Raw genomic sequence first — 15,728 nt, 5'->3', positions numbered from 1 at the left:
ACTCCCCTGCGGTTAGCAGCTAGCAGCTGCACCTTCCCCCCCACCAGTCTCAGAAGGTGCGGGTTAGAATGGGGCCTGCAGGTCTGATCTGATCTCTTCTGGTCTCCTGGGGGAGAGGCATATTCCAACTGTGCTGCGGCTCTCACCAAGGCTGGAAGGAAGGACAGACTCCTCATCCCAGCCCCTCCTTCTGCCCAGCTGGTGGGCACCTCCCAGGGGCTCCAGAACCCTTGTTGGATAAGTAGGATGAGGCACCATGAGGAGAATAAATTTACTCAGGTAGAAATCCTATTGTTGAGGGAAACCTCTAAAATTTCCAAGAGAGTTATTGTTTCAATGGCTGATAATTATGGCTCAGAGTTGGATGCACAAGGTAGATGGTTGCATGGGGTATGAGGCCTCACTTCCGCTTTCTGTTGGCATTAGCGTCTCAAGACAAAGCAAGGGGCCATGACCCAGATCTGAGGGGAGTAAATTTGGATTTGCCTGGACTCACTGAACTATGGGATTGAAGCCAAAGTCCTGCCTGTTTCCTGAATATTCTATGTCTAGAAGCAGTCCAATGCAACCTGGGGCTCCTGAGTGCTCTGTGGCAGAGCCCACCTGAACTGCTGCCTGCAGACTCTGCAGGAGCTGTCCGTGCTCCCCCACTCCCGTCCAGGAGCTTCCGGGAGAGAAGGTCAGACAGGACCTCCTTACCTGCTCAGGCCCCTGAATGCTAGTGGAAGAGAAGCCAGATGTTCTGAATGGGAGGGGGGGCTCGTGTGGGGTGGGGTGGGGTGCACAGGGGCTGTAGAAGGGACAATGCTTTCATCTGCGCAGTGCCTAGTGCCTGGCACCCCGCGCAGAGGTGGGGCATCTGGTGGGGTTTGGGGAAGCAGAGACCATGTCTCAGTACTCTTGGTATCCCCAGCGCAGAGTAGGTGCTCAGCAAATGTGCGGTTGAATCAAAGACTAGTTGATGGGGTCCCGCAGGTAGTAGAGAAGGAAAAGCTCTCTGGACTGAAGAAGCAGGGTAAGCAAAGGCCTGGGGTGGGAGTGGGGGTGAGGGGTGAGGTACAAGGCAGATGACACTGAAAAGTGAGAGTCAGAGAACTTGGGGTTGAAAAGACATTAAGAGCCTGTTCAAACCCCTTCCATTTTGGACCCATTCTAGTGCCCTAACAGCAACTTATCAGGAGATATTTTGACCACACTGAATGCCTCTAGTGACAGGGAGCTCATTCTTCCCTTGACATCCTTTCATACCTTAGGGCATCTCTGACTGCTAAAGAAATGAATTTCTCTCTTAAACTAAGTGGGCACTGATTCCTTTAGGTGCCCCTCTACTCCTTGAAATGCCTGCTTCTTTGAGTCTCCATTATCGAGGACCGTAAGTATGAGGCCCAGGAGTTTGACTTTTATTCTGCATGCAGTAGGGCCCCAAGGAGGCTCTGAGCAGAGGTCATAGCCTCTTTGGCAGAGGTCAAAGGCAGTGCCGCCAGCCGGGCTGGGCTGGGGTTCTAGAAACAGGACAACCTTTCTCTCTTTGCACCTATTTATACCTGCTGCTTTGATAACTGAGAGCAAATAACCAAGAGAGAAACCATTTCTATTGCCAGGCAGACAAGTCCAAGACCAGTGGCCAGGGGCATAAGCTGGGAGGAGCCGCATATAAGAGAATCTGTATCTTAGGTTCTCCCGAGGCTGGGTGTCACAGGAGCCCGTGCCTCCCAAAGCCTGTTGCCCTTCTGGTGTCTGACTTTTTGCTGAGCCATGGATCATAGGAAGATGCAGGGACTTGAGGTCTTGGGGTGAAGGGGGGCTCCAGCTCCCCCCTGGACTAGATGGAGAGAGGCAGCTGGAGGGCCATAGGGAGTACTGAGGATTGATGCTTGGTAGACAAGGCCATCAGCCCTCCACCCCCAGAACAGAGTTTGTGCTAAAGTGGGCCTGTAACACCTTCACCCACCCAGGATCCCTTCTGACCTTTGTGTTCCCCCCAAAAAGCCAAGGTGACGACGAGACACATCTATCGCATCTCAGTCATCATTGTAGTTGAAAGATGGGCCCGGAGCAGGTGGACTGCTTCAATTATGATGGATGAGGACGGTGACAGCTCTCCAGAGAGCTGCGGGAACCTGGCAAGTGTTCACTCAGCTATGACTCCTCTGGTAGCAATTTGACAAGATCAGAGCACTTTATTGGAAGTGGAAAGTTTGGGGACCTCGGGGTTTGCTCGGCCTGGGGACTGTGCCTGCCAAGGTCCTCTGCCAAAAGCACAGGGTGGTGTTGTCAATGCTAGCAGCTCTCCTTGGAAGGTCAGGATGGGGGAGGCAGGAGCAGCCCCGGGGAGGGGTCTACCTCATGAGGCTTCCTGGCCCCAGCACCATGTCTGGGCTTCCCCTGCCCTTGTCTCCCTTCCCTACTGCTGAAGATGCTCCACAGCCACTAACCAGGGAGCCCATCCCAGCCACAGCTGGAACCTCAGAGGCCGAGCCAGGTGCCTGTCCCGGGCACTGGGAGATAACAGTGAGCAGGAGACTCTTATCCTGCCCACACGGCGCTTTCCTAGCAGAGTCTAAGTGAACAGCAGGGCCGGGGGACAGAAAGTCTGTCTCCACTGCTGTTGGATGTGGGATGCCGGCTCCATCACCTCTCCTCTCTGAGGCCCTGGAGGATCATGTCATCAAGGAGATGGTGGCTGGGGATCCAGTGAGTGTTTCAGTTTGCTAAAGCTGCCAAATGTAATATAAATATACCAGAAATGGGCTGGCTTTTATAAAGGAAATGTATTAAGTTACAAGTTTGCAGTTCTAAGGTCATAAGAATATCCAAACTAAGGCATGCAGAGAGAGATACCTTGACTCAAGATAGGGCCGATGACGTTTGGGGTTTCTCTGTCAGCTGGGAAGGCTCATGGTGACATCTGCTAGCTCTCTCTCCTGGCTTCTCCTTCAAATGGCTTCCCAGGGGATGTTTTCTTTCTGCACCTTCAAAGGTCTCTGGCTGTGTGGGCTCTGAAGTTTTTCCAAAATGGTTCCCTCTTAAAGGACTCCAGTAACTGACCCACCTTGAATGGATAGAGACACATCTCCATGGAAACCACCTAATCAAAAGGTCCCTCCCACAATTGGGTGGGTCCCATCTCCTTAGAAACAACTTAATCCAAAAGATCTCACCCTGCAATTATTGAATCAGGGTTAAGGAACCTGGTTTTTCTGGGATACACAACTGTTTCAAACTGGTACAAGAGGGTAACCCACAAGCAGCCTCCAGCTTGTTACAAAGGTAGTGTTCAATAATGTCGGTTTTTATCCTTCACCAAGTCAGTTGTCCTTTGGTCCAGTTTTTTATTCATTCAGCGGACTTGGCCGGGGCACTTTCTGCGTGCTGGACACTGAGTTAGAAGTGGGCTTACAGATGAGGGCTCGCAGCTGCATCCACTCAGGGAATGAAGACATGATTGGCTCAGACCTGTCTCGGCTCCTGCCGCCCTGTGGGGGCTGCTGGCTGCAAGTGCCTGCCTTGCACAACCGTGCCCTGGCTGTAGCACTCCTGGACCAGAAGCTGAGGCCTTGCTGGCCCCTGTGTCTTTCAGGTGTTGGAGGGTTTCTCTGCGTCAGCTCTGCTCTGAAGCCTGGATTCAAGGGGGTCCTCATTCCAGAGGGGACCTTCTAGACCTTAGAGGGAAACTTCAGTGTGAGCAGCTTGGCCTAGAGGCATTTTCATTTCCACAAATTCTTATTAAGCGACTGCATCTACACCAGGGAGAGGCACAGAGGAGCCTCACAGAGGAGCACTGGCTGGCACAGGGGGATGAGGCATCGCATGCCGTGTGTGCTGGGAAGGAGGCCCAGAGGCTCTGGGTGAGCTCTGAGGAAGACATTGCCCATTCTTGCAAGGAGATCAGGGAAGGTGCCAGACAAGAAGCATTTTCTCCAGACCCAGAGTGATTGCTCCCAGGAAGGGTTGAGGGGGCATTGCACTTGGGCCCTCACTCAAGGTGCACTGCCAAGCCCCCTCCCCCCCAGGCCTCAGTGTCCCCATCCACACTGTGGCAGGATGTCTCAGGGGCTTGGAGGCTCAAAAGCTGGCAGGTTCAGGCCTTAACTTGCCCCCCAAGAGTCAGCACCCAGGGGAGCTGATCTGCAATCTTAAGGGCTTCACTGCCAACCCACACCCCATTTGTGGGGTCCCCCCACTAACTTCGGTTCTTACTTGGGATTTCTCTGTGAGCCAAAGACACCTAAAAACACTACTGAGGAGCCCTTGCCATGCCTTCTACTCAAGAATGCAAGCCCCCACTGCAATCCTTCTCTCTTGTTTTATAAGATGCTCAGCGCAGTTATGCCCACAGAATTATTAAATAAATACCTTTTGGTGTTTTAATAAATCATGGCCATTTTGGTTGGGGAAGAGAAGATTTTGATGGTGATGGCAGGAATACCAAAATCACTCACTAGCTGTGTGTTCCTGGAAAGCTATACCTTCTTGGGGCTTTAATATGCTCCTCTATAAAATAGGGGTGTCAGTTCCCCCCACCTCCCACCCTGGGGTTGTTTCACAAGAGTCAAGTGAGCGGTGGATGTGCAAAGGGTTATCCCCAGAAATGGCGTATGGAGGAGGAGACCTGGTGAGGGAGGGTTGTATGTGTCTGTGTGTGTTGGGGGGAACCATGGTTTCCATAAACTAGTGGCAAAGTGCTAGAGGGGCTCTGACTCCTGCTCTTTAAGCCTCTCCTTGGCTTGAGATGGCTGTCACCATTTGGGACACCCACCAAAATTAGATGGAGGGGTGGAAGGGGTTACAGTATTTCTCTCCCTGGTGCATGTGACCAGGTACAGTCAGGGCTGGCTTCTCCTGGTTTCCATCCCCGGCCATCTCATGGGGGTAGAGAGCTCCTATTCCACGTATAAAGCCCCCACAGGCAACGGGAGCTCAGCAGGGGAGAAGTCCTGTGTAATGGAGGCCAGATCCCCACCGAGCTTAGAGCCATCCACAGAATTGAGCCCACAGGCTGACTCGGGCAGCTTGGTCCTGGGTAACTGCCTTGATCCTTTCTCCTGGTCTGACCAATCCCTTCAAGGCAAATGGGACAGACTGAACCAGGCCAGCCCTGCCTACTGAGTGGACCTGGTCTTGTCCCCCTCCAGCCCCCACCATGTCTTCTAGCCTCTGAGCCAACCCACCTCAGATCCTTCAACCTTTTCAAAGATTGAGAAGGTTTTATGGTGTCTCTTTCAACTTACCAGCTTAGTGTTTCACACGTGGAGGTCAAGAGCACGGGCTCTGGGGTCCAGCTGACTTGGATTTGAACCCTGGCTCTTCTGCTTTCTAACTGGATGACAATGGGAAAATCATTTAATCTTTCAGAGTCTGTTTCCTCATCCTGCAAAGTGGGGGTTACAATAGTGCCTATTTCATAGGGAGGTTACAAGGAATAATGAGTACTGCATACAGTGTTCGATAAAAGCTTCATGAGTTTTCTGCCCAGGCAGACACTCCCATCTCCAGAGAAGTGCTCCCTGTGGTTTTAGGGCTTCGGGTCACAGTATTGCAGGACTCTGGCCAAAGCTTGTGACCAAGCAGAGCCGGAGTCCATCCTTGGGGTTTTATACACTAACTGGAGAAAGAAGGTCTCTTTCCTCTTTTCTCTAGAGATGTTAAATGGAAGCCTGAGGTTGCCTGTAGACATAGTTCTGGCCTGGGGGGCACAGATGACCCATCACAAAAAAATGAACCTGGAGAGAAGCAGAAAATCCCTGCTTGCATTTGAATCTCTGGTCCCAGGCCTCTTTAAGTGCAGAACCATCTCTGTTCTTCCTGTAATTTCATGATTTGAGACCATAGGCTTCTCCTTTTGAGTTAAGCTAGTTGGAGGTGGGGTTTTACCACCTGCAGCCAAAGGCTCTGCCTAATCTAAATGTGCTTAGTGCAGTACCTGGCTTATAGCAAGTGTTCAATAAATGGTAGCTCTTAGTATTAACTCGCGTCAGGCTCCACGTGGCTTGAAGTTGATGCAGAATTTCCATCCCCATCCACTCCTGGCCGCCCTATCATGAGCATTTGTGCATCCTCCCTGCCACCCAGCTGTCTCCTGGGCTGCCCGTGTGAAGCCCACGTCGCTGGCGGCTGGCTGAGGCCGGAGCCTGCCCGGCAAGGAAAGCGGAGACATCTTCCCATGTAAAACAGGACCATGGACAGTGGCAGCCCAGCATGCAAACGCCTGCCACGGGACACAGACACAATCAAGCTGCCGACATCCTTCCCCATGTCGGGGCCTGATAATGAACAAGTAATTTATGTCCAGGAGGCAGTGGAGCCTGTCGCGGGCCCAGGGCTGAAATGTTACTACGAGGGATTCCTATGAAGGTCACTGCCCTGTTCTTGTCGCTGTTAAGGGTTGTCTGTAACGGCATCCCCTTGCTGTGTCACCTTGGTCTCCTGGCTTCTTTGGGGGGAGAGGGAGTACATCTCTGAGAAGGCTGGTTGGGAAGGCCCCTGGGCTTCTTTTGAGCCACAGCTTTGCAATGGCCCTGGAATGTTTGCCAAGTCTGACCTCAGATCAACTGGGGGAGAGGAGGCCTGGGCCCATTGGTGCTCAGGGGCTGTGAAGAGGAGGGCAGGAGCTGGGCGTCCCTCTTTGGGGACAAAATTGAGGCGCCAAAGACCTTCTGTCTGAATTAATTTGACTCATATGCCAACATATGTTGGAATAGTTGTTCTGGGAACAAAGGAAGAGAACACCTCTTTTTAGATTCTGCAAGGAGAGAAAGGGGTATGGGAGAAGGTGCCGGGCAGGGTGGACCACTCAGTGCTTCCTTATGGCCTTCATTTCTCTACCTGCAAATGGACCAGGGAGCCTTTGCCTTTCTGGAGGTAGGCAGAGCATGTCTTAGCAGTCCCATTCCATGGATGAGAAAATGAGACTCAGAAATTAAGTCATGGAGTTTATATGCTCCAGAGTTGGGCCTTGCAACTTCTGACTGGTGCTCCAGCGTTGGCTGCTGTTGGTAGAAACTGTGGGATAAGCAGCCTGGTGGGACCCTCCCCAGGAGCAGCCAGGGCCCCCACTCCATCCCTCCCTCATTTAGAGTGAAGGTTTCTCCAGAAGTTCCCAGGCAGAAGGGGAGAGGCTGCCCCCCTCAGGGGAGGGTTTTTCTTCCAGAGGAGGTTTGGCTGCTTGTGCACACATTGCCAGGGCTCAGCGGGCTGGTGGAGGGTCTGGCAATGGACCATCTCCTATTCTTGTGCCATGGGGACCCTCATCAATAGTCTCCTTTCAGCTCCATTTCCTTTTCCCTACTTGATGCTGGAGTTTCTGGTCCAAACATGATCAATATACCCTGGGCTGAGTGCTGCCGTTTTCCTTTCTTTCTTCCAGGCGAAGACTACCCTTACATTTACTTGACAGTTAAGAAATATCTTCTATGAGGAGTAAAAAAAAGGGTGTGTGTGTGTGTGGGAATCATCTCCTGCAAGCGAACATACCAACCCCAGCCAAATGGGCCTTGCTTGCAGCTCACCCTACAGCTGTGAGTGGAGTCTGCTGTAGGTACTTGGGCCCTGGGGTACCACATTGCAGGAGACGAGTAATGGGCATCAGGTTGGAGGATGCCAACAGCATGGTCAACCTCTGTGGTCTGGGCTTCTAGAAAGTATTCCTAAACCCAGCTTTCCCCCTCATTCTGAGAAGTTGGTAGCATGTGGATTATAGGACCGATTTCACAGATGAAATATGACTCAGGACAAGTCGAGGGGACCAGAGCTGGGCTGCAGCCCCCTATACAGAGCCCTTTCAAATGCATCTCTGCCTACCCAACCCCCCAACAGTGGATTCAGAAGGAGGTGCCCAGATGCACGGGGTTCTGGGGGCACCCAGCTGGCAGCTTCTTCCCAGGCCTCAGAACTGAGACTCCTGCCAGCCCCTGAGCTCTGCACACCTCTGTCTGCACCCCCACTGTGCCTCTAAGGAGCGAACTCCTTGTCCGCGAGAGCATCCCCACCACACTGTGCTGGCCGCTCTTTTGAAGGGGAGACCACAAAAAGGATTTGAAAAAAGGCTTCCATGTTTAGTGTGAAATATTAGGAAAATAAAGCTGAAGGGAGGGGGGTGCTCTCACTCTGCTATCCCTGTCTGTCCGGCGGTCCTTTGCCACCTGTCGGTGCCCTTCCTTATTGCTCACTAACAACCTGCCCTGTCCAGAGTCAGGGACACATCAACTGGAGTTGTCAGAACTGGGCCTGAGTTTCAGCCCACCACGTTCTGGCCGTGTGGCCTGGGGGTGGTTACCTAACTGCTCTGAGCCTCAGTATCTTCATCTACAAAATGGGGATGATAATCAGGGTGACAGTTAAGATCATCCCAATTGGGACACTGTGAGAGTAAACATCAGCCATCAGGCACAAACCAGGGCTGCCCCTGACAAACCTGGATGTCTGGGTGCTTAGAGATAATACAAGTATCCATTCATGGGTTGTCCATTTCAAGGATAAAATGCACACAGAGTGATTGGCATAGGGCTGGGAGTCCAAGTTCTCAGTATAAGACAGCTTTACTGTTTTTATCCTGCATTCTTTTTTCATTTCAGGATACTCTGTGACCTACTTTGGAGATTGGGAGAGAATAAAGTAGTCTGAGCTGAGAAGCCTCAGCTTTTCTGTAAAAATCCACGTACTTTGGGCACCTTCCTTCTCTCCTAAGGCTGGGCTTTGGGATAGCTCTGAATCATCCTGGATGCAGCAGAGGCTTTTCAGGATGGAACGAGATCATAAGAGGTCACACAAGGTCATCGACTAAGACCCTGTAGGGCAAACAATTCTGAATTGAGATGAAGACCCTGTGTGTAGGTTTATTCCTCCAGCTTCTCTAGCTTTTTACGGAATGTGGGTTTTAGGGTTATGTGTAGATGGTGGGAAAGAGGATGATGCCACTTAGAGAGAGGAAAAGCCCAGACAAACCTTCTAGAAAGCTCACCCCTGGGAGCCGACCTTGGGGGATGGGCACTGCTCCTGTGACTGAGACCAGACGGTCAGGCTGGACTCTGCCCTGACACCCTGGAGACTCCAGGGAGGCCACCTACCATGGGGGTCCCAGGGGCCCAGAAAATCCCATGGAAGAAAATTAAAATAAGTGATTAGGAATCCTGACACCCCTGGTTGTTGTTAATCTCAGTGGACATTTTGTTTTTTTGCATGGGCAGGCACCTGGTATGAAACCCAGGTCTCTGGCATGGCAGGCGAGAACTCTGCCACTGAGCCACCATCACACCTCCCTTCAGTGGACATTTTGAGGCCAGGCCTTCCAATCTCTGGTGTGAGTGTGAGAATGTGTGTGTATGTTCTGTGCAAAGAAATTTCACAGCTTATGGTAGATGCAGCCAGTTGGAACTTTATTTTTCCTTTAACCTACTTTTCTTCTCTCTAGTCCCTGAGTTTTGCCTGATACAGAAAAATCAACAATCTAGTGATTTCTTACTGTCACTATTATTTAGGGAATTCTCAGCCAATCAGGTTTCAAAGCGCTGTCACACTCTGACTTTTCCTTCTTCTTTGGGTTCCCTCTCCATGCCACTCTCTGGAGTTAAGTGATGGGTGTGGGGACACTGTCACTTTGCCTTGAGCTCTCCAGTCCAGATGCTACTCTTCCCCTCTGGCTTAAGGTGGGCCTGGTCCCTTCGGCCTGGACACCCAGTGAGTGTGGCTGCACCTGCCCCCAGCTCCTTCAGGCAGGGCTGGCCCGGCCACAAAATTCTCACTGACCCAAGACCTTCTCCTTCAGCTGACTCCAGGGCCCAAATGGGAGCCCTGGGTATTTTCTGAATGCCCTTCATGTACTTCTTCTTTTTTCAGGTGATTATTTAATTTGTAAATATTGTGCACATTTTAATAACTTAAATTGTATATAAAGCCAAATAAAACAAACTTACATTAACAATTGGTAGGGCTGGTGTCACAAGTTCAGTGTTGTCAAGCTTCTTTTCCTTGTTAAAGCTGTAGACTGGAGAGTAGCCTGGAACTTCCAAGAATGAGGGCTTCACACATAGGCCAGCGCTGTCCTTGGGGGCAGTGTTGAGTTATTGAACTATTAGGAAGACAGGCCTATTTTATAGATGGAGACACTGAGCTCTGGAGAGGTCAAGTACCTTAGGTCAGAGATACAGTGGAGCCAGAATCTAAACCTTGTCTCAGCCATCTGGTGGGGGGATCAAGTTGGATGAGGTAGAGAACTTAGGTCTTTGGCCCCCAAGACTCCAAGGAAATGAGATTGAATGGAATCAGATGACAAGGACAAGAGCCAGCAAATTCCTGCCCTCAAACTTCCTGTCCCAGCCATGAAATCAGGTCACCAGGCTGAGGGGGGTGGCTCCGATTTGACCCCTTGGCACTTCTAAGCACTCTTTTGTGGTCAGACCAACCAAAGCAAAGCATTAAATCCCCTAGAGCTTCCACTCAGGATGGTGGAAAGCAAGTCAAGCCCAATTCTGGTTTGGAAAGGACCAGGTCCCCCACTTAGGCCCTCTACCTCTCCATCAGGTAAAAGAGCCCAGGGGTTGAGAAGAGCACTTAGTGTCCGCATGCCCAGCTCTATTAAGACCTGCAGGACTCAGGCCTGAGTCATCTGTTGTAGCTTCTAAACAAGCCAGTGCTGGCCTAGAGCAGGGCTCGGGAATGTGGGAAGCAGTGAGTTCAAGGGGCCCAGAGGACCAAGGAAGAGATGTGCTTGGTGGGTCTGCCCTTCCTTAAACTGGGTTGAGCTATTACTTCAACCAGAGGCGCAGTCACCACCCCCAGAATTTTAATAGCTGAGTCCAGGGTGCCCGGATGAAGGGAAGGTGAAAATGGGTGAGCAGCAGTTAATGCTCCCCAGCAGCTCCACTGTTCCCTGAGGGTCTCCAATGTCGATATCCCTCCCCCACTGCTGACTTCTGAGAAGAGTCCCAATTCTCCCTTTATGCTGGCAAGGTCTACCTCGGAGGCCCTTTATCCCTCACTGTGCCCTGTCCAAGCTCTTAGCCCTGGTCTCTCAGTACCCTCTGCCCCTTGTTTCCAGCACCCACCTCCCTCCCCCGAGGTCTCCAGTCTGTGGGGGCTGCTGTCATGGTACAGGCTGCTCAGCGGGGCCTCAGAAGGCTTTCTCCAGGAACCAGGCTTTGAGCTGCTGGTCAGCGTAGCTCTTGACGTGCAGGATACCTGTCACTTCATTGACATGCAGGTGTCTTCCCCAGCAGTGGGCTCAGAAAATCCTTCATATCCTTCTGCAGGGTCCAGATGTCCCCCTCCACCTTCCTGACCACTGTCATCTGGCGGTTGCCGTGTGTGATGTCCCTGTGACAGGAATGCTGTGCATCCGAGAGCACCGCACAAAACAGGCCAGGTTGGGTGGAGGGTCTCAAAGGGGCTGCAGCCACTGGGAGGGGTGTACGGCTCATGCTTTGGGGGCTCTGGAATGCTGGGAGGGGTAGAAGGTGATCTACAAGTTGATATTCATGCACAGACCCCACAAAGCTGGGGCAATCAGGAGGCCCCTGGGTCTGGCTCACGTGGCCTCGTCTAGCTGGACACCAGTTCTCTAGCTCCACAGTGCAGCCCAAAGCACGGTAGCTGCCATCTTGACTCCTCTCATGCACTTCTTGGACTGCAGGAGTAGGGGGCGTTTGGTGGCGGGGGGGGTGGGGTGGGCAATCCCAGTTCTCTCATGTTTCGACCATCATGTCTCCCTTTCTGTTCTCCAGTGGAACCTTCTTGACAACTCTGGATGTAGGCACAGGGGTTCTGTGCTCTGGGGTCTCCACACTTATTTGGAGGCTTCTAGCATCTTTTTCCATAAGATTTGACCTGAAGGGGGGAGGTGGCAAGATGCAGGGCTCTCCCTCCAGCAAGGCCATACAGCTCCTACTGATCTATAGCCTTGTCCGCAGATTCCCTCTCCCCATCTCCAGGCTGAGGGTCTTCATCTAGTCCGGGTGGGCAGGGAAAACTGGTTCAGGTGGGCCACGCCCATCTCCTAGCTAGTCTGTCCTAGACCTGGACCACGGCTCCTGAATTTAAAACCCAAGAATTCGGGACTTTTGTTCTTTGGTCCTGTTCTGACAGCTGCTCCCTGGGGTTATGGTGGGGGCAGTGTGGGGCATGACATGCTATGATGGGGATGATGGCCCCGGGGTAAAAGGGAGTGCAGGGGAGACAATTAGAACACACCAATCAACATCTCAAACTAATGTCTTATCACAGAGATTTCACAAATGGAACTGTACATATGGTTTTATTGGCTTCTTTTATAGATCATGAATATTTACCACTGTCATTACATATTCTTTTATATGATCTTTAATGATTGCACAGTATTTCATTGTATGCAAGTTTCATAATTTGTTTAACCATTTCCTTATTGTTGGTGTTCGGGTTGTTTTCAATTTTTTGTTTGTTTGTTTGGTTTTTACTCTTAGAAACAAGCCTGGGGTGAGTTTCCTGGACATATTCTTTGTGTAGATTTCTATTTCCTCAGAATAAATAAGGATACTTATTTTAAGATAAATATTTGAGAATGTTCCCACACCCTTCTAACACAAGCTCCTGTGCACACTTCCACAGAAACACACATACTGCACACAGCCTTCACCTCAGTGCTGAAAACTTAGCTTATTTACTTTGGCTCCAGACATCATTAAAACAGCGTAGGAAAACAAACAAACAAACAACAACAGCAAAAAAACCCAGCACAGGCACCACCGGAGAGTGAAAGCACATGAGGGCCAGGATACCTGGGGTGACCAACATTTGGTCCTTGGAGCCCTCCTGGGTCCTCCACAGGGTGACCAACCTGCCCAGTTTGCGGACTTTCCAGTTTATAGCACCGAGCCGCCTCCAGGATGTTGGCCATCCTACGGGGTGGAGATTGGGGCCAGGTCACCTCCTCTTTGGTGCCTACCTCATCTCCTCATGGGCAGATTTCCAGCACCCTGGGCTTACCCCAAAGGCACAGCCAAAGCTGAGGGAAGAGAGACAGCATTGACTATTATACTAGTTTTTTAAAATGCTGCCAAAAAGGGAATTTGATACATTACAAGTTGACGTTCAAAGGAAGCAAAAGTCCAAATTAAGGCACCAACAAGAGGTGGCCTTCACTTCAGAAAGGCTGATGGGTCAGAAGCACCTCTGTCAGCTGGGAAGGCATGTGGCTGGCATCTGCTTGTCCCTTGCTCCTGGGCTCTGTTGCTTTCAGCCTGTTTCCTGTGACTGCTCCTCACTTTGCTTCTCTGGGGCTGGCTTTCATCTCTTGGCTTCCCTTGGCTCTCTCCAGGCTCCGACTTGCTTAACATCTCATGGCGACATCTGCTGGGCTCCAAGCATCTCCATGCATCTGTGTCTCTGTTCTCCAAGGGTTGGCATCTGCGTCAGTTCTCTCTCTGTCAGCTCTCAAATTTGTCAGTTTTGTCGTTTCTGAGTTTTCTCCGAGATGTTTCCCCTTTGAAAGACTCTAGTAAACGAATCAAGACCCACCTGGAATGGGTGGGGTCACATCGCCATCTAATCGAAAGGTCACACTCACCATTGGGTACATCACATCTCAGTGGAGATAATCTAATCAAAAGTTTCCAACCTGCAGTATTGAATCAGTATTAAACGAAATGGCTGCCTCCGCGAGATTGAATCCGGATTAAAATGCAGCTTTTCTGGGGTACATAACACTTTCAAACCAGACAACTATGTTGAGGGAACACAGCCCAAAGTCATGTGTGTACAGGCGGGTGTCGGGTTCTGCCCCGGCAGGGTGACCTGATAACCCCCCTCTCCTCCCACTGTCCCTAACTGGGGATTTACTACCTTCCGCTGGCTGTGGTGTGACTCAGCCTCCAGCTGCCCCACCCATCTGTAGCCACTTCCCTTCCAAACGAGTTCTCCAAACCTAAAGTATGTGTCTGCCTGAAGTCTTTGATGGCTCCTCATTGCCCTTGCAGATGGCAGAATGGTGTGGCCAGGACACAGATTTTGGAGTCAAACAGATCAGGGTTTGAGTTCCAGCACTCATGGGCTATGCGACTTTGGGCAAGGCCCTTTACTTTTTGGAGATTTGTTATCCTTACTTATAAAATGAGAACAAAGCTCCCCTGTAGGGTCGAAATGAGGAGTTGATTAAATGACGGCACAAAGTGCCCCACCAGTGCCTGCTGCACAGCGAGTGCAAAATGAACAGTTGCTACTAGTCTGATGGTTCTGAACATCAATCAGACTCCCCAGCCTGCCACTCAGCCTCCACCCCCCACTCCTACTTGCCTTTACAGCTGTGGTTTTTCACACAAACACACACACACACACTGACTTCAGTCACTGAGACTTCTTGTTGTTCCCCAAGTGAGTGCCTCCCTTTCCAGCCACACACGTTGGCTGATTTGTTCCTATGCCTGGAACTCCCCTCCACTGTTGAAGTTCTGACTCACCCACCCTAGCCCCGTTCCATCTCCTGCAGGAAACTTTCCCCACTGTCCACAGATGAAATGGAGCTTCTCCTCTTCCTCATTCTCAAAGCACTTTGCACACGATGGCTGGCCCTGCTGTCAAAATGCTGTCTTCAGGGAAAAGCAAGGAGTCCTGCAGGTGGAGGGTAAGGTGTGTGCAGGTGTGAGGCAGGTTGGAATTTGGCCAAGGAGGGAGGTGACCCAATGCCCCAGGTCTTCTCGCCTGACTGTGAAATCTCTCTAGCTGAGCATGAGCCAGGTACACCGGGAGGACGGGTAAGTAAAGTCACTAGATAAAATACAGGTTGCCCTGTATTTTAAAAATCAAGTTAAACTTGATTTTCAGATAAACACAAACATGAATAAGTATGTCCCATTTAGTATAAGTATATACTAATTCAAATTTCACTGGGTGTCCTGTGTTTTATTTGTTATATCTGGCAACCTTAAATGTGAGGAGAGCAGTCATGCCGCAGCATCAGAGGGGTCATTACCATTTTTTGGGCCATTGCTTCATGAGCAGAGACAGATCAGAGTGTGGGAATCCCCACTGCACCTAAATGCAGATAAACATGACGAACGGTAATGGCTCCAGAGAAGCTGACGGGATTGTTTCCAGGAAGAGGTGAGCGATGGGTGTACTGGAAATGAGCACCTGGGTGCCGGAGCTCTGGTCTCACCTGCCATCCCTGGAGTGTGAGATTCACAAGGGGGTCTCTTCTGAAAGAATGAGGCTCAGACCTGGAGAAATAAGTTAGATGTAGGATGGAGTTCTCAGGCTAGCCTACCTAAGGAACATTCTGCTGACAAGGGGCAAAGTTTTAGCACTCATATGAGTGAGGCTGGTGTGGGGGCCTGGCCTGGAACCAGCTTCTATTTGGAACTCTGTTTCTATTGCAATCAGAGCTCTGTGGTCCCTGATTGGGAGAAAGATAAGCCTCAGAGACATACCTCCATCAATAGGAACTGGGAAATGATAAAGAAGACGGGTGCCCTCTTACTTCTCCCCTCCCTACCAGGCCCTCAGGGGAGGAAGTATCATTTGCTGTGCACCAGCAGTGAGCTGCAATGCTTTGGATCTGCTATCTTGGGAAACTGTACAACTCTTGTTTGGTGCTTTATAGACACAGAAACTGGGACTCAGAGAAATAATGTGAAATAACCTGCCCAGTGTTACACAGTTCATAAACAGCATAGCCAGCACTGAACTCACATCTATGTAGCACAAAAATCTTGATTCTTTTTGCTGGGTCACACTGTAAACTACTCCCTGGAAGCCCCCACAGG

At 50.9% G+C, this 15,728-nt stretch overlaps 1 pseudogene; it reads right to left on the bottom strand.

The window, feature by feature from the left end:
* Positions 1 to 11,107: 11,107 nt before the first annotated feature.
* On the bottom strand, positions 11,108 to 11,593 carry LOC143660326 (large ribosomal subunit protein mL49 pseudogene; annotated as a pseudogene).
* Positions 11,594 to 15,728: the final 4,135 nt, after the last annotated feature.

The sequence above is a fragment of the Tamandua tetradactyla genome, chromosome 2 (assembly GCF_023851605.1).
Source record: "Tamandua tetradactyla isolate mTamTet1 chromosome 2, mTamTet1.pri, whole genome shotgun sequence".
NCBI lineage: Eukaryota > Metazoa > Chordata > Mammalia > Pilosa > Myrmecophagidae > Tamandua > Tamandua tetradactyla.
Note: the sequence above shows the minus strand (reverse complement) of the source record. Positions and strands in the feature narration are given on the sequence as shown.